The sequence below is a fragment of the Eulemur rufifrons genome, chromosome 17 (assembly GCF_041146395.1).
Source record: "Eulemur rufifrons isolate Redbay chromosome 17, OSU_ERuf_1, whole genome shotgun sequence".
Taxonomy (NCBI): Eukaryota; Metazoa; Chordata; class Mammalia; order Primates; family Lemuridae; genus Eulemur; species Eulemur rufifrons.
The window spans coordinates 7,933,101-7,956,472 of NC_090999.1; the positions used below are offsets into that span (position 1 = coordinate 7,933,101).

General features: G+C 36.4%; 1 protein-coding gene across 5 annotated transcripts in view; it reads right to left on the bottom strand.

Annotated features, from left to right (window-relative positions):
- Positions 1-23,372, bottom strand: part of CTNND2 (catenin delta 2) — an 826,820-nt gene that overhangs the window by 541,309 nt on the left and 262,139 nt on the right. For 2 of the 5 annotated variants that reach the window (XM_069491983.1, XM_069491979.1), the window contains exon 1: positions 7,688-7,848. The exons of 2 other annotated variants lie outside the window; for them this stretch is intronic. The gene's annotated coding sequence lies outside the window, so the exon portion shown is untranslated. Of the gene's footprint in view, positions 1-7,676; positions 7,990-23,372 lie in introns of those variants that run through there. One more of the 5 variants, XM_069491981.1, reaches the window with a different exon arrangement.

Sequence of the window (23,372 nt, forward strand, 5' to 3'; positions counted from 1 at the left end):
TTTCTATTTTAATAAACTTAGGCATTTTCCCCCCCAAAATCAACGTCCTCCTTTCTTGTCCACAGTGGAGTGAATACTCTATAAGGACTCAGGAAATAATATCATCACTATTACGACTGTTGTATCTGTTCTACATATGAGGGAACAAAGGAATAGACCACCCATGGTTCACCAGTTGCTAGGTGAGGAAACAGACATTCAATAGATAGTTTAAGATATTTTCCATGGAGTTTTATGTATAGGATGAATAAATAAATATTTATGTGAATACTCTAATTTTCCTATTCTTTTTTCAGTCTTAAATAGCAAGTGTACATTGATCACTTGGACAGTGTTTTCAAAATTCCTTTCTTACCTTCAGAAATCTTAGCAGCAGAAAAATGGGTACTGCATATATCATTATGGCTTTTCTAGATTTTTATACACCAAAACTTCATCTAGTTCTGATCAACCTAGACACAGGGTCTTAAACGTTTCATGGAATTCTATGTCTGGATGGGATCTAGGAAGTCATTCATTTCATCATCCTTCTTCAAGAGTGAGCCTCTCAGGCAGCTCCTGAGCAGCTCAAACTCACATGCATCCCGTTCCACTGAAGGATTATTCTAGTATAGTGTGCCTTCTTATAAAAGTCTAATAATTGATTCTGATTCTGACTTCTGTTTTAGTTGTCTTTTGATTCACTGAATCATTACATTGAAATTTTCATTGACAGAGCAGACTACCCACATTTGAAAACCATATCTTCTCTTCTGTAATTCAAACAGGGGCAAGTTTAGAGATCTCAACACTGTTTTTAGGGGTCCCTTCAATCTGGCCACACCTGTTCAATGTCTCTTCCCCAATTCATATCACTCAATATTTCATACAATATTTCAAATATGGTCTGAAAAGGGCCAAGTACGTAAGAGCCATCACTTTTCTTATAACTTTGAAATTGAACTTCCATTAATGTAACTTAAGGTTATAGGAGCTTTCTAACCTTGCCAAATAGCTGCTTTATATGAAATTTGAATTTAACTAAACTTCAAGTACTTTTTTTTCTGAACCTCTGCCAAACCAGATTTCCCTACACTACCAACCTCTTCAGTTGAGAATTTTGAACCTATAAATAAGGCTAGACATGCATTTCAAATTTTTATCTTTTTGTTTCTATTTCATATTTTTCAGCATTTTACGTTTTTCTTGAAACCAAATTCTGCATCCAAACATGTGTGTATTTTCTTAGCCTTGTGTAACCTGAAAATTCCATAGGCTTGCTTTGAAGGAATTGGTCCAATGCTCTGATTATAGCTTTGCATAGAAAGTACATAATGCAATGCTTCACCACCTTTCCATGTTGATCATGATCTACTAAACAGTGTGTCCAAAGGGACATATAAACATAGTCTAATACACGTCATCAGCACACAAAGATCAGCACACACCTTGGATTGCTTCCTAGCACCTAGATGCAATGAACTGCACTGTTGATGTTGTCTTATTGGCTCCTTATCTGCAGAATGATTGTTGATTACGTGCTCATTTGCAAATGAAGAACAATCATTCACAATGATATGATCGTCTTCTTCAGTAAGTTCAGACTCAGGTTATAATCAAGACAGAGGGCCTTACCAGGACAAATGTCTAAGCTTCATAAATTACTTATTTCTCATATGTCAGGTTTCGGATTTTATTTCTGACTTCCCTACAATTCACAGCTGTGCAGCTGCCTTAGCTGGGGGCAGCAGTTGCCTCTGAAGTGGGGTGCACAAGGCAACCCAGTGGGGTATGGGGAGTAAAGGTTTGAACTTATACTTAAATGTACTGTTCTCATCTTGTAAAAATTAGGTTTTATTATATTTTCTAACATAAATTTTGGTATAGCAGTACATTTATATCATGTACAAATAAATGAGCATATAATGAATGTTCTTGCTCACTAGAGTGACAGCTCCCTGAGGGCAGGAACTTTGTGTTCTCTTTATTTCTAGTTTTTAAAAGAGCAACTGGTAAACAGTAGAAGCTCAGTAAATAGTGATATAATAATAACTACACTATGTCATTTAATTAAAAACATCATTATGAGATGCTCTGGAAATATTAACCATCCATAGACTCAATAAATAGAATGGAAATGATAAACAAGTGTGCACAATAAAAAAAGCAACGTGATGGCTGTGAATGAAAGCAATCTGTGAATGAAAGCAATGAAGAGAGAAGAAGTGGCTAGAGAAACAAGGAGGATATCATAGGATCCATCCTTGACCCTCAAGTCTAACACTCGCCTTCTTAGCACTGAATGACCCATCCTGTAATTTTCCCCTGGTCTGCCCACCTCCTCATCTCTTTATCCTACATGCACTCGCACGAACACAGCACTAAGGAAAGGCCGACGACAGAGAGTGGGTCTGAAACAATAAGAATGAGATTAGCCGCATGTCCTTCAACTCCTCTAAGCTTTATCACCTTGGACCTGTCACCGGCACTAGTCTCCACTGTGATGTGCTTGTCTCCAGCTTCCATCCTGGCCTAACTCCCTGCAGAGAACTCTCAGATCACCCAGGAACTTGTCCCCCTCACACTAGTTTCTGTATCTGTAAAATAGGATGTATGGTTTTTGAATTTGTGGCACTAGCAGTCCCCCAGGGAGCCTATTAGAAATGCAGGTGTGCAATCCCCATCTTTGAGATGCTGAGTCAGGAAGGTGCATTTATAACAGTTGCCCTGGGGATTCTGATATGCCTAGTTCCCACACCATCCTATCACCAAGCCCTGAGCTCGAGGCCCTGCGGGATTCCAAATCAGAACATGCTGATCAGTGGGTCAAAAAGTTTGCAGAAAAAGGGAAAAGCTCGTGGAGCACCTGGATGAGGGTGATGCAAGACAGAGGGAGGGGCGTGCAGTGAGGGGGTGCCTTTGAACAGGCAGAAATCTACTAAGGTTTTCTAAAATCTAAGTGAGATGGTTAAATTGAACAGTGCCATTGGATAGAAGGCTGAAGGACAGTGAGCTTCAGTTGAGCACACATGAGTTCAAAATCCTGCACTAATTTATTTCTGGAATCGCAGAAAATGTAATAAAATAATTACTCAGCTTAAAGTTTCACATCTATCGTACTGGAATAACATCTAACATATAAGGACCTTGTGAGATTCAATGAGATATTATAAGTAGATAATCAGAAGCACACTGGGTGTGCAAAATAATTTTATTAATCTTTATTTCAGAGTAATAACAAAATAAAAGGAGGAATCAAGTTTATAAATTTTTAAATGAAGAAATGCAAATTTCCTGTTTAATTCTATATACCCAGAGTTAAAATAAGTCCCTGAATGGAAAACGTATGACATGTGGCCAATACATGTGCATTACATTTGCCAAATAGATGCCCAAATGTGCTAGAATCTGCAAACTAATATCAAGTCCACAGCAGCACCAGGTCCTGGCACTGCAAACAGAGCCCGGAACTGGCTGGGCCAAATAGCCAAACACCCCATGGTCTTGTGATTATTCTACAGACACAGCCCCGCAGTTTACTCAAAGTCTCCCTCTTTAATTCTTTTTCATCTCTGCCTCTGTATTTACAGTTTCCAATTTTGGGAAGAAATGCTCCCTGATAATGGGGGTGCCGTTAATCCCCAACCTCAGCAACTAAGTTTAATTACATTTAACATTTCAATGGTGAATACAGTATCTCTCCAAGAAACTCTATTAATGCTGATGAAAATTTCCAGGAATTGGTTCAGAAGAGCATGGGGGTTTGAAATGAACTGAGGCAGATAAAATTCATGAAGAGGAATGTGCGACTAATGTGAAAGCTGTGCGATAAATAATCATCTTCAGAGTTACTCTCCTTGTAGGAACACACAGTCAGATGTTACAGTATCCGTGCAAAGAGTATCTGAGGCGCACACGATGCAGAAAGCCTCTCATCTATTTGCCTTGTACTGAAATAATCAGTTGACTGACATTTAAACTTGGCTTTTCTTCTTTAATAAAAAAAAAAAAGCCAGTATTGTTGGAAGCCATAGACTAACTCAGTATTTTTATTTCTGCAATAGGCTGCTCTCCTATATTTGAAAAATATTTATACACAGGAGAAGGTCACAGGTAATCAGCCACAATATAGTGTTTATGGAATTCCTAGAGCTCGCAGAGTTCACTTTTAAAATCACATGTGCTGAGTTCCATTAAACTGGTCAAATGGAGGATGAAGGAAATGAAATAGAAGCAGGTGATTTGATCCACAAGTGACAGAAATATACCCATTGTCATCATGCTTTCCAGATAAGCCAGTGTAAGATATGGTCAAACAATATCACCACAGACATGACTACTATTCACTGGTAATTCTTAGGATCCTGAGGATGTATTCGTTTTTTGTTTTTTGAGTAGAACTTAAACAGAGCTGCCAATTGAATAAGATCACATAAATAATTCAGGTCATTGAGCTGTTTTTCTCATGTTAATGGAGGATGGAAACATGAAGAAATACATGGTTTAGTATTTTAGAGGTAATATATACTTCTTTATGTGTGCTTTATTAAAAACATACTTTGGAGAACGTGTGAATAAACCACAGAACCTTAGGGAGAGTTGGGGTATGACCATTACAGCCACGCTTGTCATGCTCGAAGAAAAGGCTGACACACAAGTTGAAGGCATTTGTCAACTTTCCACAACTGGAGAGTGGTGAGAGGAGACAAGAGGCTGGAGTTTTTTTCTTACAGTCCCCCTGACACCATCTACCATGCCATAGAAGGGACATTCTCAAGTCCCATTCTGCTACAGCACAGGAGACTTGGTTAAGGGTGTTGGCGCATAAACAATTTTGAATCCACTGCCGGTAACTGACCACTTTCTCTTCTACTTAAGATAGAATAATGGGTTGCAAGTGATAACTTCCAATACTCACCACTGTATTTGTTTTTTAAAAGTCTGGGGAAAGGGCCGGGCGCGGTGGCTCACGCCTATAATCCTAGCACTCTGGGAGGCTGAGGCAGGTGGATCACTCGAGGTCAGGAGTTCGAGACCAGCCTGAGCAAGAGCGAGACCCCGTCTCTACTAAAAGTAGAAAGAAATTATCTGGCCAACTAAAAATATGTACAGAAAAAAATTAGCCGGGCATGGTGGCGCATGCCTGTAGTCCCAGCTATTCGGGAGGCTGAGGCAGGAGGATCGCTTGAGCCCAGGAGTTTGAGGTTGCTGTGAGCTAGGCTGATGCCATGGCACTCACTCTAGCCTGGGCAACAGAGCGAGACTATGTCTAAAAAAAAAAAAAAGAAAAAAAAGTCTGGGGAAAGAAAAGGAATACTGTATATTTTATGTTAGAAAATATACATAAAATATTATAACATTATATATATATATTTTCATATTCTTGTTTGTTCATTCAACAAATACACTAGACATGGTCTAGTTGTTAGAAATCCATCAGTGAAAAAAAATTAAACAAAAATTCCTGCCCTCATGAAGTTTACATTCTAGTGGAGAAAACAGTGAATAAAATGAAAGGACAGATTACAAGAGAGCCACCTGTGGTAAAGGCAATGGAGAGAAATAATTCAGGAAGAGGAGATGGTGGGGAGGCAATTTAAGTAGGATCACCAAGAACAGCCCCATTGACAAGGTGACATCTGAGCAAAGATCTGAAAGAAATGAGGACTTGAGGCATGTGTATATCTGGGCTGGGGGCTGGGGAGAAAAGGGGAGCTGGGATGGTCTTTCAAGCAAAAGTAATCAGCAAATGCAAAGGCCAAGTGCTGGAAGCATGTTGTAAGACAGTCAAGGAGTGTTCTATCCTGGAGCAAAGTGAGGAAGAGGGCAGAATCAGGAGACATGGGAGGGATGGGGTGGCAGGTGGCAGACCTTGGAGGCCCTTCTTGGCCACTGTAGGAACTGACTTTTACTCTGAATAAAGCAATAACATGATAGGATTTACATTTTCATAGGATTCCTCTGGCTACAATCTGAGAATAATCTTTATATCCATTTATTAATGGTTATTATGTGCAAGTCACTTAACCTTTCTTCATCTCAGCTACATGAGGAACATCCAATAAACACATATTTAAACGCGCTGCATAAACTATCGCCCTATTCCTGTTCTCCGTGTCCATGCCACCATATGCAATTCTTTTACTACATCACAGTGACTAGTTCTCACATCTGGATCCCCACCAGACTTTTTCAGTTCTTAAACCCTAGGAAATGCCTCTTTCCATTTTTGCGCATGGTACTTCATACAATGTTTAGCATGTAGGAGGGACTCAACAAGTATTTGTTGAATATAAGGTGCTGCAAAATACAAGAATCATAAAATAAATGCAAAACAGAATTTATGTGATAATAAGCTACTGTAGAAACACAAACATAAATCTTGGTTTCTGAGCAATTCTACCTAGAACTTTTGGTCAGACTTAGTAGCTAGGATCCTCCAACTTGACAATATAATCAGCAGAGGTGGACTAGATTTGGGATTATCTGAGCAAATGCAATTCTCAAACAATTGAAACTATTTTTTTTTCTTAAATATAGAGGATAAACTTTGAGTAAAATAGGCAATTTTTTTAAACAATTGAAAATATTTTAATTTTTTTCTTAATTGTGTGGATAAAACTTATGAGTAAAATAGCCTAGAAAGAAAGGATTTTGCAACTTGGCATTTGAAAATCCTCAAAATGTTTTTTTTTTAAATCACATTTTATTTGACTCTGTGCTTATGTTTTAAAATGTCATCTAAAGGACCTATTTAGTTTGTCTTCAGATGTGTCTACGTGATATAAATAACTGTGGAGAAAAAAATCTTTAAATCATGTTAAATTGCCAGTTTTCTGAAATCAATTTGTTTCTTTAATCTTTTGGGCATCACAAATATATTTTTAACTACAGGGGAGGCACAGGTGAAATCTATGAAGTCATTGTAAATTTTGGTCTACAATTCTGTCAATAAGCTATCTGAATAAAAGCAACCTGGAAACACTTGGATGGTAAAGGTTTTCTATAATTGCGGGGTGCATGCATTCTATTTACACCTGTACCATTTAGAATGATCAAAACATGTAATTACTGTATTCTAGTTCTAAAGGAAAACTTATTCAGAACCAAATAATCTCTGCAAGAAAGAGAGCGTAATGCAACAAGTTAGCTGTCCAATATATTGATTTTTAAAGTTACTTCAGATAGTGACACTACTTGTGTGATTTTTATGCCTTTACTCTTCATAAATAATTTCTTTCTGGGTGGGATTATTCCTTTATTTGTGCACTGAAGGAAAGTAAGACCCACAATTTCCAAATCAACTCTTATTTACTTCTTCCTGGCTTATAAATAGCTATTTACATGGATAATCCTAACTTTCATAACCTCTAAAGTATGTTTCTATGACACACCAACTTTCACTAAAAACAGTGATTAAAAGGTCAGGGTTACAATGGTTAGTTAATAGGGAAATGGCACATTGATGCTTAAAACCACTTTCTGTTTAATTTGATTCTTTGGCTTTTATAATTTTAATGTGCACACACTGAATAAACTGACAACCATGAGTTCAGAATGAATTCTTACCATATTTCCTACCCCAAACTTTAATCTGCAATTTTAAAACTTTAGCTAAAAAATCATCTCAAAAACAACATCAATAATCAATGCACTGAAAAACCAAATACGGTTAGTTTTCATTTTGTTTCTTTTACCTTTACTGTACCTTTGGAAATAAATGGTCCTTAAATACTTGAAAACTGTGGTCTAGGCAAACAAGCCGACTAGTCCCAAAGATGAAGGCTTACTCTTCCCTCCTTCCCCAGGCCACGGTGCAGGCAGTTCCAGGCATTCTACCCACCTGCTCCTCCCTCCCTGCACCACGGCACTCAAAAACCGTGAAGGGAGTGAAGAACAGCCTCGATAAAGTCAGGACGCCAAATTATCATAATTTAATTTCTGCTTTCACTCGCAAACAGTTTAAGAGAAAGCAAAGCAAGACACCATCAGAGATAGCGCAAGCCTAGTGGTTGCCTTCTTAAAAGAGAAAAGAATAGAGTTCAGCCAGGCACAAAGGTCTCCATGGCAACAGTGAATTTAGACCCCCGTTGGCATTATTTATGCAACATTTCATCACAAAAGGACCCTCCCACTAGCCTGCCTAGCAAATTCTAGTTTTCTAATCTTCTGTTCCTTTGCCCTGAATTTGTGTCTGGATTCTTAGCTATCTATACTTAAAGATAAAAAAATAAAATAAAGCAAGAACAACAAAAAACAAAGATCATAAAGCAATTCTCAAACGGAGTCTAGATTTTGTTTTCTTGGTGAATTCAAAAGCAAGAGATAGATTCAAGATTATTTAGAGTTCATATTCAAAGCCAGTCTAGTTTTGATTTCAAAGATGGAGAGTTGTTCGACAAATAAGTTTATTCAAATTATTTTATTTTTTGAAATGAGATTGCAATTCAAAGAGAGTGTAAAATGTGGTAAAATCTAACCAACCCAAAAAGCTCACAGAAAATAGAACTTGTCTAGATGCTGACTTTGAAGCTGGATTTTATATAATGCTATCCACCCCCACCCACTCCCAGCTCTTACAGTACCTCAAATAACTCCTTTGCATCTTTTACCTGATTCTCTTTATTTCAGCCACAACTTCCAAAAACATAAATTCAGCGAAGTATTTTAAACACTTTTCATTGAACTGTGTACCAAATGGATCCAAGGTTCACATTTTCTAATTAGATGACCTGGGACAAGTTCTTTAAAACAGAGATAACGTACCAATGTAATTAGGTTGCTGTGAGTATTAATAAGATGATATCTGCAGAAATCCTTTCTTCAATTCTAAAACAACATACACGTACAAATTGTCACAATATTTGATGATGTTGAAAGGAAACACTACTACTCTTCATTTTAAAGGGGTTGTATTTAGTATTAGCTCAGAACTAAGCAAGGTGGCTTTTAAAAAATGAGGTTTTGGTTATTTTTAAAACAATACCACCTTATTAAAAACGCAAATAGTATATATTTTGATAAAGTACAGGGTATTTCTTATTTCACACACTCTCAACAGCAGTCCAACTTTCTTTTTACTATAATTGCATGTCTAGACCTAATTCAAGGTGAATAATATAGGTCTTGACTGATTCTATGTTGTCTTTAAGATAATTTTGCAAGAAAGGTTCATGGGTGCCTGTCTTTCCTATTAATGCACGTTCGAGGTGGTTTTTGGTTGCCTGCAAGTTAGCCGCATGTCCCCACGATGAAACCCCAGAAGGCATGATTCACTAGAATGGGATGTTCATGGTACCTCCAGAAGCATAACTCACATCATTCTCGGGCAAGGTGTCCCTGGAATTGTGCCCTATTTAGAAAGTTGTACAGTTTTCGTGTCACACTTTTCCTCTTTCCTAATTCTGTAGAAATCATTCAGATACTCTCTGACACTGAAAACTGCAGAAGAGAATTAAAAAGCCAAACTGTTATTTCCCTCTTGTAAAAAAAGTACTTTCCCAGGTGAGAGCTGTAAAAATAACAACCCATATATTAGCTCCCAGTTCTCTCTCTTCCATACCTATTGCCTTCTTTTTAGTTGCTTTCTCATCTTTTTTTTTTTTTCCTCTCTTCTGCTTTATTTCCTCACTACAGTCCTCTTTATTTCTGTACTATTCTTCTTCTTGATGCTTCTAATGTGGTTTCATTTCGGCGATGGCTTTAGTTTTCCTTTTTTCCCCTATTTTTCCACAAGCTTAGCCAGCTCATTGTTATTCCTTTCATACTTACTTTCTCTCATGATCTCTTCTTTGATTTCATTTTTTCCCATGATTTTAAATATCTTTAGGCTATAAAAAAGAATATGGTTAACTTTCTCTTACATCACTTAGGGGTAATTTTATTTTTCTGGAGTTATATTTTCTCTGCCTTTTGGATATTATCATTGTGTTCCTTTATTCTTTTTCTGATTTTGTGTCAACTTACTGTCTTATACTTAAACTATTGTGGTGATTACTTCTTTTTGGATTATGGCAACCTTATCTTGGCCTGATTTTTGCTTAATAACAGATCGGGGAGGGGCGCAGCCCTGAGTATGAGAGAAGCTAAGGCAACTGGTAGCTAAAAATGCAGTTCTCAAGCTACCTCATCCCACCCCCCTGAAATTCTTCTCTTGCTGGAACTTGTTTCCTGCAGGACCCCCTGTCTCTCCTGTGTCCCCTCCCGTCTTCAGCACTAAGTGTTCCACTTGAGGATTTTAGATCAGAAACCTACCTCCCTTCTTCCTTCCTTGCTTCTTGCCCTCTTTCTGCTGTTTTCTTTTTTTAAAAATGAAATATGTGTACTGTATGATAGCTGGAAAGAAATATCTAAACTCTGCATACCTTCTTTATATGAGCGTGATAATTATTATAAATTAGCAGTTATAGTTATTAGTATTTATTAGTTTTTATTATTATTATAAATGGAATTTTATTCCTAATTTCCTTGGAGTTTTTGGTTCATGCTAGTGTTTCCAGGAAAGAAGTAGAATAAATTCAACATTGTGAAATAACCATAATAATGATTTAAGCAAACTCCCAAAGAGGCATAAATATATCTTCTCAACAAAATTCAACAGTCATTAGTAAGTAAAAAAAAATAAATCTTTGCAAACTAGGAATAGAGGGGAATCCCCTCATTTTTTGATAACAAAAAATTACTTAAAAATTATAACCAGAATTAAATATCGAAAACTTCTCCTTAGATGTGAATGAGATGTCATTCATTGATATCACTTTGACTAGAAATCTTGAGCAATAAAGTATAAACAAAAAGCCACTGTACAAAAGCATTGGTTTTCTTTCTCTATACCAGCAATAAGGCACCTAAAACAATAATGGTATTTATAGTATCATAGAAAAACATCCAATATGTTTATGAAATCTATGAAAGTTGTATAAGACCTCCTCACCAAACACTACACCACACTACTGAAGCTAAAGCAATCTAAATGTTGGAGGGAAATACCATGTTTATGGATTGGCAGGACAGTATCATAAAGGTTTCAGCCTCCTCGGATTAACTGATAGATTTACCATTGTCCAGTCAAAGCCTCAGCATGTTTTTTTATTGGAGGGGCAGGTGAGCGAGGTAATGGATAGTGAATTCTAAAATTTATATGGAAACCCAGAGGGCCAAGAAGAGCAAGTCATCTTGAAGGGAAAGAACAAACCTGGATGACTGAGCCTACCAGATACCTGGCAGATTATGAAACTGCGTAATTAAGATTGTGTGGTTTCCAAGTAAGAAGAGACAAACAGAACAGTGGAATGGAGAGAATCCAGATGCCAAGCCACACATACACCTGATTTATGAGAGTTGCAACACCGCAGTCGAGAGGGAACAATGGTGCCTTTGCCTGGTGGAAAAATGCACCTTAACCTCCATAGCAAAAAAATACAAAAACTCAATTCCATATGGAGTGCTGGTCTATGTGTGAAAGACTAAATGAAAATGTTTTGAGAGTAAAATATGCAACATCATGCATGACCTTGGAGTAGCCAAGGCTTTCTTAAGCAGGGCACAAAGTGTGCTAACCATAAAAGGAAACTAAAAAGTTATTAATAGGGCCATATGAAAATGGAGAAATTCTGTTTACCAATGACAACATTAAGAAAGTGGAAGTACACTTATGGAAAAAAATAGTTTCATTCTCTCTCTGTAATGTATAAGTCTGGAATGCAATATAATACAAAACTAATAGGCAACCCCCCAAAATACTTGAACTAGCACTTCATGAAAGAGAGTATTTGAATAACCCACATGGCCAATAAGTATATGAAAAGATGACGAACTTCATTACTTATCAGGATATATAACTTAACTACCATGGGGATGCCAAGACATACCCATCAGAATGGTTAAAACTGAGAGAAGAGAGAGAGAGAGAGAAATAGAGAGAGAATGCCAAATATTGGCAAGTATCCGTTGCTATCAGAACTTTTATAAACTGTGAGTGGGAATGTAAAATGGTAAAATAAATTTGATGATTGTCAATCTCTTCTAAATGACTTTATACACATACTTAGCAATTCTACCCCAGGCATATACACAACAGAAATCTGTACATTAAGTACACTGGAAGAAATCCATAATACTCTCCTGTCAGTCTCAATTGGACATTACTCAAATGCTCCATAATGAGAATGGATATAGTATGGTATATATACACAATGAAATGTTAATCAGCAAAGGAAAGAAACTATCTGTAACTGAGTACAATATTATAACTGAGTCTCCCAACACATACAGTGAAGAAGTCGTACTTGACAGCATACATACTTTTATGTATACTTTATTTAAAAAAGTAAAATCCTAAATTATTTTCAATCCTAGATTTTTAGAAGATAAAACAGGCATGCATGTCTGAAAACAGGAACATTGTTTATCTACAAAATGATTTTAAAAGAAAAAAACATTTAATTTCAGAGATTTCCAGCAATATCATTGCCAATTTTATTTTTAAAAGAAAACAAAGAATTTTTAAGTTGTACAAAATAAAAGTAGAACTGAAGGATGGAGGAATCACTATTTGGTGTGGTATCATTAATTTAAAAATAATTCACTATGTTATAGCCCTTTTGAACAAATAATCCGATCTTTCAGACAATGAAAGAAAACTACATTTTAATGTCCTGGCCATTTTTACCTACTAACATGGACAGCAGGTCGAAGGATAAGTAGCACTAGCATAGGAAGGCTTTAATATTCTAAATAGGTAACTTTTCAGTGATTTACAAACAGGTTTAATGGGAATATTTAAAATTTTTATTTTAATAAAACGTGATATTTAGAAAAGACTTTTCGAAAGACTTGACTCTTTCCTGAAATTTTGGCTTTTTGTTTTCTGAGAATCGGCAAAACTCTGTAATTCGATTTGTTATCTTTCCAGACTCTAAGGTGTAAAATTACCCAGGATCGACAGCCAAATTACTGAGTCTGCCTTCCAAGGGGCATGGTGAAGCTCCTGCACGAAGGTCCTGTTGTAATTAAATAGCTGCAAGGAGTAATATTTTTAGAGCCAGCTCAGCTTTTCATTTGCAGTCCAGTCGTTATCTCTGCTGTCCATGGCCAGAATGGATTGCAGGAGGTGGTGAAGGAAAGAAGAGGAGAAAGAGAAGAGGAAGGAAGTCAAACAAACAATGCTGGACTTTTGCCGAGGGCCCTGGTAGGGACAGCTACTCCCATACAATTGAAAGCCCAGTGCTGTCTGCTGCCGCTCTAAACTGTTGAAGCCTAGTGTCAGACTCAAAAACAGGAGTGTTGGTACCAAGAGACTAGAAATACTTGTCATCACACACTAGCTCATATTCACGAATCAGTGTAAATCTGAACCCCGTAATAGGAGTGTAAACTCTTAATAAATGCCACTAATAAAATATGTTTCGTTTATTATATCTGGGTATACACATCGTACTTGGGACCTCACTCCAGGGAAGTTAAACATCTTTGTTCACTCTGTGGCTCAAACTAAAGCTCATGCAATGACAGATTAAGAACTTCAAGTGATTTCAGAAGCAGCTCTCTACCCTGGCATGAAATTGATTTCAGCGTATTCAGAGTACCCTTGGTTTCTCAAATAGGATTTATAGTTGACCATCCTGGTAATAGTTCAGCAAACCTCTTGGCATTTCTGATGTCGTAAATTATCAATCCGTGAAATTCATAGGATTTTACATTTTTGACATAAACAACGCTTGAAGACAACAATTCTCAGTTATCAAATAGACAATGGCAATGATTGCAAGGGAATGAAATTAGAACACATTTTTAAAAAAGCATTAATTAAATAGAGGTAAAGAAACATATCTGCTATATGGAGTACCCACAAATGCCTCCTAACATGCCACAATGCACATGTTTTACTATAAATATATGTTCTTTTCAAATAATATCAATAATAATGAATGCAGAATTCTTATTTTCAAAGCAATCTCTACCTCTCTCTGACACACACACACACACACACTACACACGTGCACACCTTTGGAGAATGTAAAATTTTAAATTACAAAGGAAAATTTCCTTATGGCGGAATTGGAACCACTTTCTGTTTATTACCGGATGGAAAGTATTTATGATAGTTTACCCTTTTACATATCTCAAGCATATATTTAAGGCCTTTTCTCCTAAGAAATAAATTAACTTATCTGACTACTGAGAATACTGCATCTTAATCTCCCAGCATTCAGAGTGGCATTTGTTTCAATTTTTTTTGCATAATTAGCTCATGTCTTTATTTGATATCCTTTAACATTTATGTAAAGCAGTGATCATGAATAATACCCTGTCAAAACAGAGTGGGCCCTGTTCCTTTGGCTGGACTTGTTAGGTATTATGTCATTGCCCTCTGCCGAGGCACTGAAGGAATACCAATAAGAAAACGCACATGACTAAGCATTTTAAGTCCTTTCCACAATGTGTTCGGTTAAGACATAGCCAAAGAGACTACTTTAAAATATTTCTTTGCAAAAAATAAATAAATTAAAAGGTTCAAAGAAATCAGAGGGATGCATTTAAAACAGATGAGTAAATTCTTGAAAACATGCATTTCAACACATTAAATCATAATTATACAAACATTTTTGTATAATTATTCCCTGTAGGATATGATCTCCTTGGGTATTTATCACAAAATTCCGTATGTTTAGACTGGAACATTTTGTCCTTTAACTTTAAAGCGTTACCTTGTGCCTCGGGACAGTGGTTCAAGGTGCTGTCGTGGAGGTGGGAACTTACAGGTGGACAAGCAGACTCAATATACGGCTGGCATTCCTGCACTTGTAGGACTTTAGTTTCTCCTTGTGCTTTCTGTTTGCTTGTCAGTATTTTTTACCTGATGGCAGCATTTAAATATTTGGCCTGCAATCTTTCATGAATTCTAGTATATTTGTTACACTTCTTCTTGAATGCCTGAGAACAATCTCTGAATTCGCTCTTTGTCCTGTGGTGAGGTTGGGCACGTGTGGAGCGGGGTAGGGACTTAACCTAAACAAAGACAAACTGATCTGTAACAAAACGACTTTGCTTACAGATACTGTAGCACTGTACATTAAACACATGCAATCACAACAGCTCCGTGCCTTATCATTTGTCGAAATATTACATTATTCTTTGGGAATTCTGAAGACTTTTCTATAAAATTTTTTGAATATATCTCTTTCTATTTTGGAACATTTCCTATATACTGGTATCTTAAAAACATGGGGCTCCTGAGTGTACATTACACCTTAAGTTAGTTCTATCATTAATATTGCATAATTTGAATTTAGTGTGTGTTTGTATGTCTATAGGCTGTGCTTACAGCTTTATAAAGCTCCTAAAGACTGAGGTTGGTCCTTTATGACTTTAGTCCATCTGGACCTAAATGATTCCTTGGCATTATCAAAACTGCTCACATCGTCTGATGGACTGGATGAAAATTTAAGGCTCATTTAGCTCTATAGATTTATGCTATGTTCTCTATTTCTTGCCCTAACTTTACAAGTCAGCCTCAGCCAATAATAATGTGCTTTCCTGAATTCACAAATGACCACCGCAGACTATGAATATTTCTTAAAAAATAGTGAAGATAAATCTCTGCCTGCTAGTATACTGGAGAGAAAATAAGAAAAAAAAGATAAAAATAATAAAGATAAGAAAAACTTGTATTTTATTAGGTAGGTAACTCACCACTGGATAACAAGGACTCAATTCCCACACCACTGAAATTGCCTCTGCCCGTATCCTCATGTGATAAGGAAGAGCTATATGTTTTGTTATATCAGAAAAGCAGCTGAGGCACAAAGTGGAATTATACCATTATTTCTATGCACCTTCAGTATAGCAAGTTATTATCTCATTTTAAAGATAAGGAAACAGATTTGGAGAGGTTAAATAATTTGCCCCAAATTACACAGATTTTAAGTGGTAGAATCTGTATTTGAACTTTAGAACTTGTGTTCTTAACCCCTATAGAAACCTATAAGCATTTAAAATGTTTTACATTTGTCTTCTGAGAGACGTGTCTAACCACAACATCATGTTCTTATGGGATTCGGATACTAATGATGAATCAGATTTTCCAGTCTGCTACCCCAACCAAGGAAGAAAATTCAGATGAGGAGAATTCCAGTTACCCAAGACCCAGCCAAGCTCTCAGGGGTGCCAGCACCCCAAGGCTGTCTGCCATCCAAAACCCACTAGATAATTCTTCACCAACCATGTTGTGTCAACCATTTTAAAGGTAATTAAGGCCAACATTGTCCACAAAAATCTTAAAATATTTTATCTGGTTACATTTAAATGGTATAGTTGTACCTACTTAAATAAAAGGAAACATACCATCTTCCCCCCAACAAGCCTCCTATGGGGAGGTTTACAAGTTGAGGGAAGAGAAGAAATGTTTATGACTTACAGTCTTTTAATATATGGATTGAAGATGAAGGGCTGAGAAAACAAATCTTTACTCCTCATGACAATTTTTAACCAAAACACTTCGCCAACAAGTACAAATGTAAAATTTCAATATTTATGAAAGTTAATATTCATTAGCAAATATCTCAAAAAACATCAAAAGGAAGTAAGTGTTTATATCAACAACAAAAATGTATGGGCCAATCTGCTTTAGCAGGTCATGATGCCACAGAAATATTTCCTCAAAAACTAGAGGCAAAAAAGTGCTAAAGGAGAAAAGTTAACTATTCTAGCAAATTTTATCTTGAACAAGTGTTTTATGTCTAACAGATCTTTTTGGAAGCTTGTGTCTTCTAGAACTTTTTTGTAGGTATAAGTATATTCACCATGTATACTTATTTAATGACATTTTTAGAGGTTTTTTCATTAACTCCTTTTGTGCATAAAATTTTGAAGTTGCCAATTGTAGTTTTTGCCATATATAGCATTTTTTCTCAAATGTGAAATCCATGATTGGCAAAGTATTTCAGGTTTCTTTCTTTATTTTTTTTTTTTTTGCTAGTTCCTAAAATCCAAAAAAAGTTGGAACATACTTATCTATGTATCTATATGATTGATGTAGATCAAAAGTGAGATTTATGACAAGAAATACAATGCAGTGATGAGTCAGAGCAATGGAAAGGGATTAATAAAATATAGTTTAGAATTTCTGGGGTTCTTAGGCCACAAAGTTTATTATTTTAATGATGAGAAATAGCACATGGATATGGACTGCTATCTAATTTCTTGAGAGTCTTTCTACATGCCTGGGAAGCTTAAAGGTAGAAGTTTTATCTGGTCTGTTGATGGTATTCTATTGCCATCGAGTGGTACTTGAGCTACCTGTTGAGGAATTCCAAAGTTAAGAAGTGGCTCCAAAGTGCATCAAGGTACCTATTAATACTTCCAGGAAATCTCAAATATTGAGACCACAAATGTTTTTTATTCAATTCTGAAACACAGCTATACATATGGATCTAAATTTAAACAGTCTATGATTAAAATATGTGACTCAAACTTCCACTTCTCCATCTACCGTCTATGTTTTCTTCAGCTGATATAGTTGGATGTCCAAGACAATAACTGAAGTATTTACCAACTTACAGGATTATAAATACACATTAATACAGCAAATATGCAGGTACACTGTTTTTATATCAATGTGGAAAAAAGTATTTGCTGACATCTAAATTCTAAGCAATAGTTAAGTTGCACTAAAGCTAAAAAAACCTATGTACGATATGTATCAAATATTTTCTATAGATATATTAAGTACATTGTGTGTTTTATTTTTCTAAGTTGAAAAATAAATATGCCGACAATTGAACCAATATATGTGCACATCTTTTAAAGTGAAGACTAGCCCAGAAAATTGTATTTCAAAATTATTGGGCAGAACACTTCCAGACAATGATGTTAGTAATGAAAGGTTTGATCTGGAAAGAAATGTCAGCAATTAGCTCAGCAGTAATAAATAGCACAGCAGTCAGAAAGTAATGAGAGTATTGGTGGTAAAAATGAAATGGGAACAAGGTACAAGCAGACATTGTGAAGTCATCCATGAATACTTGTCTACTGATGAGATTGCAAACTCACAAGTAAAGATGTGCAATAAATGAAATGTAAAGAATTCTAAATCTAACAAATAGTGTAACTTGACTTGCTTTAAAGCAGCAGGACTTTTTTATGAGTGATATAGCATTTTAGTAATATTATATATATGATGTAGAAACATTTTAGAATATCTCATCTCTGAAATGAAAGTATAACTGAGGAATATGCGAATATGTGTTTGCATTGATATATGCATAAACAAGGACATGCATGCATACATTTCATGTATACATAATGTTGAACAAGACATTATTTGAGACCTATAGAAAAGAGAGTATCACCAATACCATTTCTTTTTTCCATAGCTTCATTTTCACCTTTTTTCTCTTTTGACCTAATTGGAATGATCAGATTCCATTGCCCTTCATTTTACACAGACTCCTTCTTACAATAGTATGGAAAATGCTCTATCACTGTATATGAATTTTATTTTTTGTGCAGAAAAAAATAAAAGGAAAGCATATCATATTAATCCATAAATAAATGGAACAGATTTAATTCAGGTTGTTAAATATAAAATTTAGATCTCCAAATTTTAATGTGGTCTATTTGAAAATCCTTAATAATTTTAAATTAATTAAAATTATTTTATTATGTTTAATTGTTCACTTCTCACAACTCATTAAGATTTTAATAACACATTCTTAAATGGTAAAATATACCATCATAACAATATATAAATATATCTCTTGCCTTATAGTTTACAAAATGGATTTACATAAATTATCACTTTTGCTCTTTTTAATAATCTTTCAAGTAGATATTAACATCTAAAACTAAAAAATACTATGAATTTAATAACAGAAAGTGAATTCATATCCAAATTCTTATTTGGGAAGTTAAATTACCAGACTAATTACGGAAAATACTCAGGCACACATTAAAATATACTTAAGTACTTAGGTATTGCTCATTAAAGAAAGCACTGAGATAGGAGTACTGTGTCTCAAAGCATTCACCAGAACCCCTTTGACTCCCCCAGAACACTCCAAAAGGTTTTACCAAGTGGGGACAAGTGACCCCCTCGCCAATACCCTTTATTTCCAAAGCTCAGGCAGGCAAGAGCATTCCTCCAAGAGTATGGTAATTAGGTTCCCTTAATAATAGAGGTATGTTAAGGCACTATGAGATTCAGTTTCTCCTTAAGGAAATTAATGACATAATTTCTTTTTTATCTACTTTATTATTGTAAAATACTCATCATAATAAATTTAATTTTTAACACTGCAAATGGCTCATAACAATGCAGTAGTATTACTGCTTCAATATTATCATAACAAAAATGAATATTTCTTTTCAGGCAAGTTCCCCATGGACATGTGTCAGTATGCATAATAAACACGATGACATTAGATAGTGTTATTCAAACACTTTCTTGGCAGTCACAGCAAGAAATGAGGGCACTGCCCTTTGGCCACGGAGACCAGAGTGTCTCATGCAGTCATCTGTCCAGATGGGAGAGTGACACACTAAGCCACTTGGGGCACTAATGGGATAACCTTACAATTTCATGTTTGAAAAAGATAGAAACCAAGAGACAATTTCACTTTCTCTTTAAATATTGAAAAAAAAAAATCAACAATCTAGAACACCGCTTATCATTTTTCAAGCTAATATTAAAGTATGATGATGGATTGACACAATTCTTGTTCTATAATTCTCCTGTGGAAGTGGTAGTCTAAAATCAATGGGCACAGTAAATTATAACATCATGAATTTTATTGATTTATTAAAATATTGTGATAAACATAACATAAATGAATTGTTTGGTAATTTAGAAGGAAAGAAGCTTCTTGGCTTATTCTTTAGCTCATTATAAAGAGGTGCTGAGGAGAGGGGCCTTCACGACGGGCATCTTAACAACAACAGTCACAATAGACTGTTGACCCTGTATGCTTTAACTCCAAAATGTAACATGCACTCATCATCAGGTGTATAACTGTCATTGCTTTGTGAATCTATTGAGTAAACTTTATCTGTATTTAGCATATTGAAAAGGTGGTTATCTACTTTTGCAACATAAACGCTGTCAGTTCTAGTTTCCAAAACAGATTCTAAGTATATGCTAACATGAATCATCCATGAAACAAACACAATTAGTTTATCCACATTATAATTTTTAATGTCACAGTGGCAGCAGCTGATGGTTCTCAACTTTACCGCTCACTGCCGGTGTCATAGTCAGGACCTCACCAGCAGTCTCAAAAAACCTTGCTTGTCATTAAGTAGCCAAGATTACCCTGCCACATACCTGCTTTGAAAGTGAAATAGACTGAAGGCCCCAAAGGAATCCAGAGTAAATGGCTAATTATAGAGTTTGCTGCATTCAGCCTTATTATCATATTATTTTAATATAAAATGCAAAACCCAGGATGATTATTTTCCCTCAAAATGAAAGGCAATGCACATAGACAGAGCTTGCATTTATGATACACAATAAATATTGCAAAGAAGTCGATTACATAGCTTAACAAATTATTAGAGAAATCTCATTTTGAATATCATTCATTTATTCATTCAACAAATAGTTATTAAATGCCTATTGTGTTCTAGGCAGTTTTCTGAAGGGCAGTGAAATAGACAGATGGGGCCCAACCCTCACATAGCTTAGAGTTCAGCTTCATTTTAGAAACACTTAGTATCTGATACCTGCTTCTGCTTCTTCTAGAAACTCAATTTTATATCTTAAACAAATCAGCGTATGTATTCCTACACTGACTTGAATATAGTAAACATGTAATCATGGCCTGACAGATTGAATTAGTGTTTTCCTTTTTAATTGATAAGTGTATAGTATTAACGCATATGCTGCAACTTCAATGTTACTGGTTACTTTACTATCACACAGAGGGTGGAAATAAGAACCCAGAAATGTACTATTGCACATTTTGTGAGCATTGCTATTCACAGGCTGGTTCTCCTTTTACCTTTGAAGTCTCAGTTGCTGGAATGTGGTCGATGGGGAGTGAGATTTTGGAACAAAGGCAACATTTCATTTATGTAGTAATCAGCTGAGGTAACTTGTGACCCCAAGTCTTCCCAGCCATCCAGCTGGCTTGAAAAATTTACTTGGTAACGCTCTTTTTGTTCCCATGAGTTGGACAGTGTCCATGATCTAGACATTGTACAAAGTTCTTTATGTATATCACCAACTTTCACCACTGCAAAGAAAGTACTCATTATCTCTTTTAAAGATGAAAGAGATTCAAGAACGGGAATGACTTTTGTCAGGCCACCAAGCTGGTACATCAGAGCAGGGATCATAACATAGTCCTACCTCCAAAGCCTTGAGCCTTCCCCTGCAGTGTGTTGACCACAGTCTTTGCAAGCCCCCCACCCCACTAGTCAAAACTCTCCTTCCACCTGCCTTGATGTCCTTTGGTGTTCCAATTCCTACTTACTCTTCTCTCCCCTGGAAAGTCTGAGGCTCACTTTCTCCAGATGCTTCCAGTGCCCCTCTGATATTACCTGGACCCCATCAAACACCCATGTCCCAAGATCACAAAAAAAAAATCTTGTTAAAACAGTTGCTTTGGTATTATCATATTAAGTGGGTAATTACATAAAGCATTTACAATCCCAAGTATATCAGTGGAGGGATGAGAGGAAGATTTTCATGAGCACTTTCGTCAGCTTTTGGTTTTGGAGACTGGAGACCTACTTGCACATGTGTCCCTCCAGGGAGCAGGAAATGTGTAATGCGAAACATAGGAGCCACAGACAGGCAGAGGTCTCAGCTGTGAAGGACGGGACACCTGCTTCCTCTTGGGTCCTCGAGTAGAGTGAAGAAAGAAAGGACCAACCTTAGGTGCCAACCCCAAACCCTTCAGCAAATCACTTTCCTTTTCTCAACTTCCTTCCTTCTTGCTCTAGATAGTTTTGTGTGGTCTTACACTGTCAGTTGTTTTCAGGCATCTTCCACACAATTTGTTTAACTTTAACAAAAATGTCAAGGAGAAGACATTAAACGATAACATGAAAATGATACATATTCACCTTTAGAAAAAATATTTCATAATTTATCTGTGCTTTAAGAATGCTGGGAATAATTAAAGGTTTGCTATGATGCAGAAAGGATCTAGTTAGAGTGCTAGGGTTTTTTTTTGGGGGGGGGGCTACTCAACTTGTCTTAAGTGAAGTTCCTTTATTTATAAGGCAAGAATAACTCTTGTACAGCCTAGTTCAAGATCTGGTTACAGAAATACAATGAGATGAAGCTACAAGCTCTTTGGGGTCAAGGGCTTGGTCCAATATACATTCACACTCCTCACAGTACCCACAGTGACTCTGAGAAGAGGGCACCCAGCACGGTGGCACCCACATAGCACACGTGCCTATGAAAGCAACTAAAATTATGCAGGGACATAAACATGCAGAATGACCACAGTGTCAGTGCATTGTGGGGGTGGAGTATTTGATGCTGAAGCAAACAGAAAAGGTCTCACATTCTAATGAAGAGTTCCAGAAAGGTAACTTCATTATTATTCCACAATAAATGAACAGGATATTTTCTCATGGTGGTAAGTCCTATAAAGAAAATAAAATAGTCTGATAAGGAGATAGAGCCTTCGTTGGAATGAACAGGACCTTGCAGACCATATTAAGGTTTGGATTTTATTCTAAGTACTAAAGGAAGCCATTTTTTTAAAAGATCTATCTAATATATTATGCTAAACTTAACATGAACCTATCTAGAACAACAGAAGCTATAAAGAAATAGTCTTGTTTGGGTCTGAAAAACCATGAATCACAGAAATCACGTACGGGACCAGTGAGGAGGCTATTGCAATGATGTGGAAACAGTGGTGGCTGGGATCTGAGGTAGTGGTGGAGAGAGAGAGAAGAAAAGTGTGCTGAAATGGAGCTGGGAGGACATGGCGCTTGTGAAAGCAAGAATTCTAAAGATGTCCCCTGCTCAGGATCCCTGCCCCATGGTCATTCAATCAGACATTCACCAAGGTTCTCCTGTGAAGGGAGAAGGGACGCTGAAGATAGATTTAGGGTTACCAGGGAGTTGACCTAAAATAGAGAGACTCTCTCAGATTATCCAGCTAACTCAATCTAATGACATGAGCAGGTAACAGGTGAGAATTATCCGGCTCTAGCCAGAGAGATACCTCAGAGGTGGGAGATGAGGTAGAAGAGGAGGTCGGGGAGATTCAAAGCCAAAGAGGGAGGGATGGAGCCAGGAGCCAGGGAGTACAGGGGACTGCAGAAGCTGAGAATGACCCTCACCCAACAGCCAGTAAGGAGGCAAAGACCTCTCCACTGGGACTGCGTGGACCTGAATTTGGCCAACAACCCAAATGAACCTAGAAAAAGAT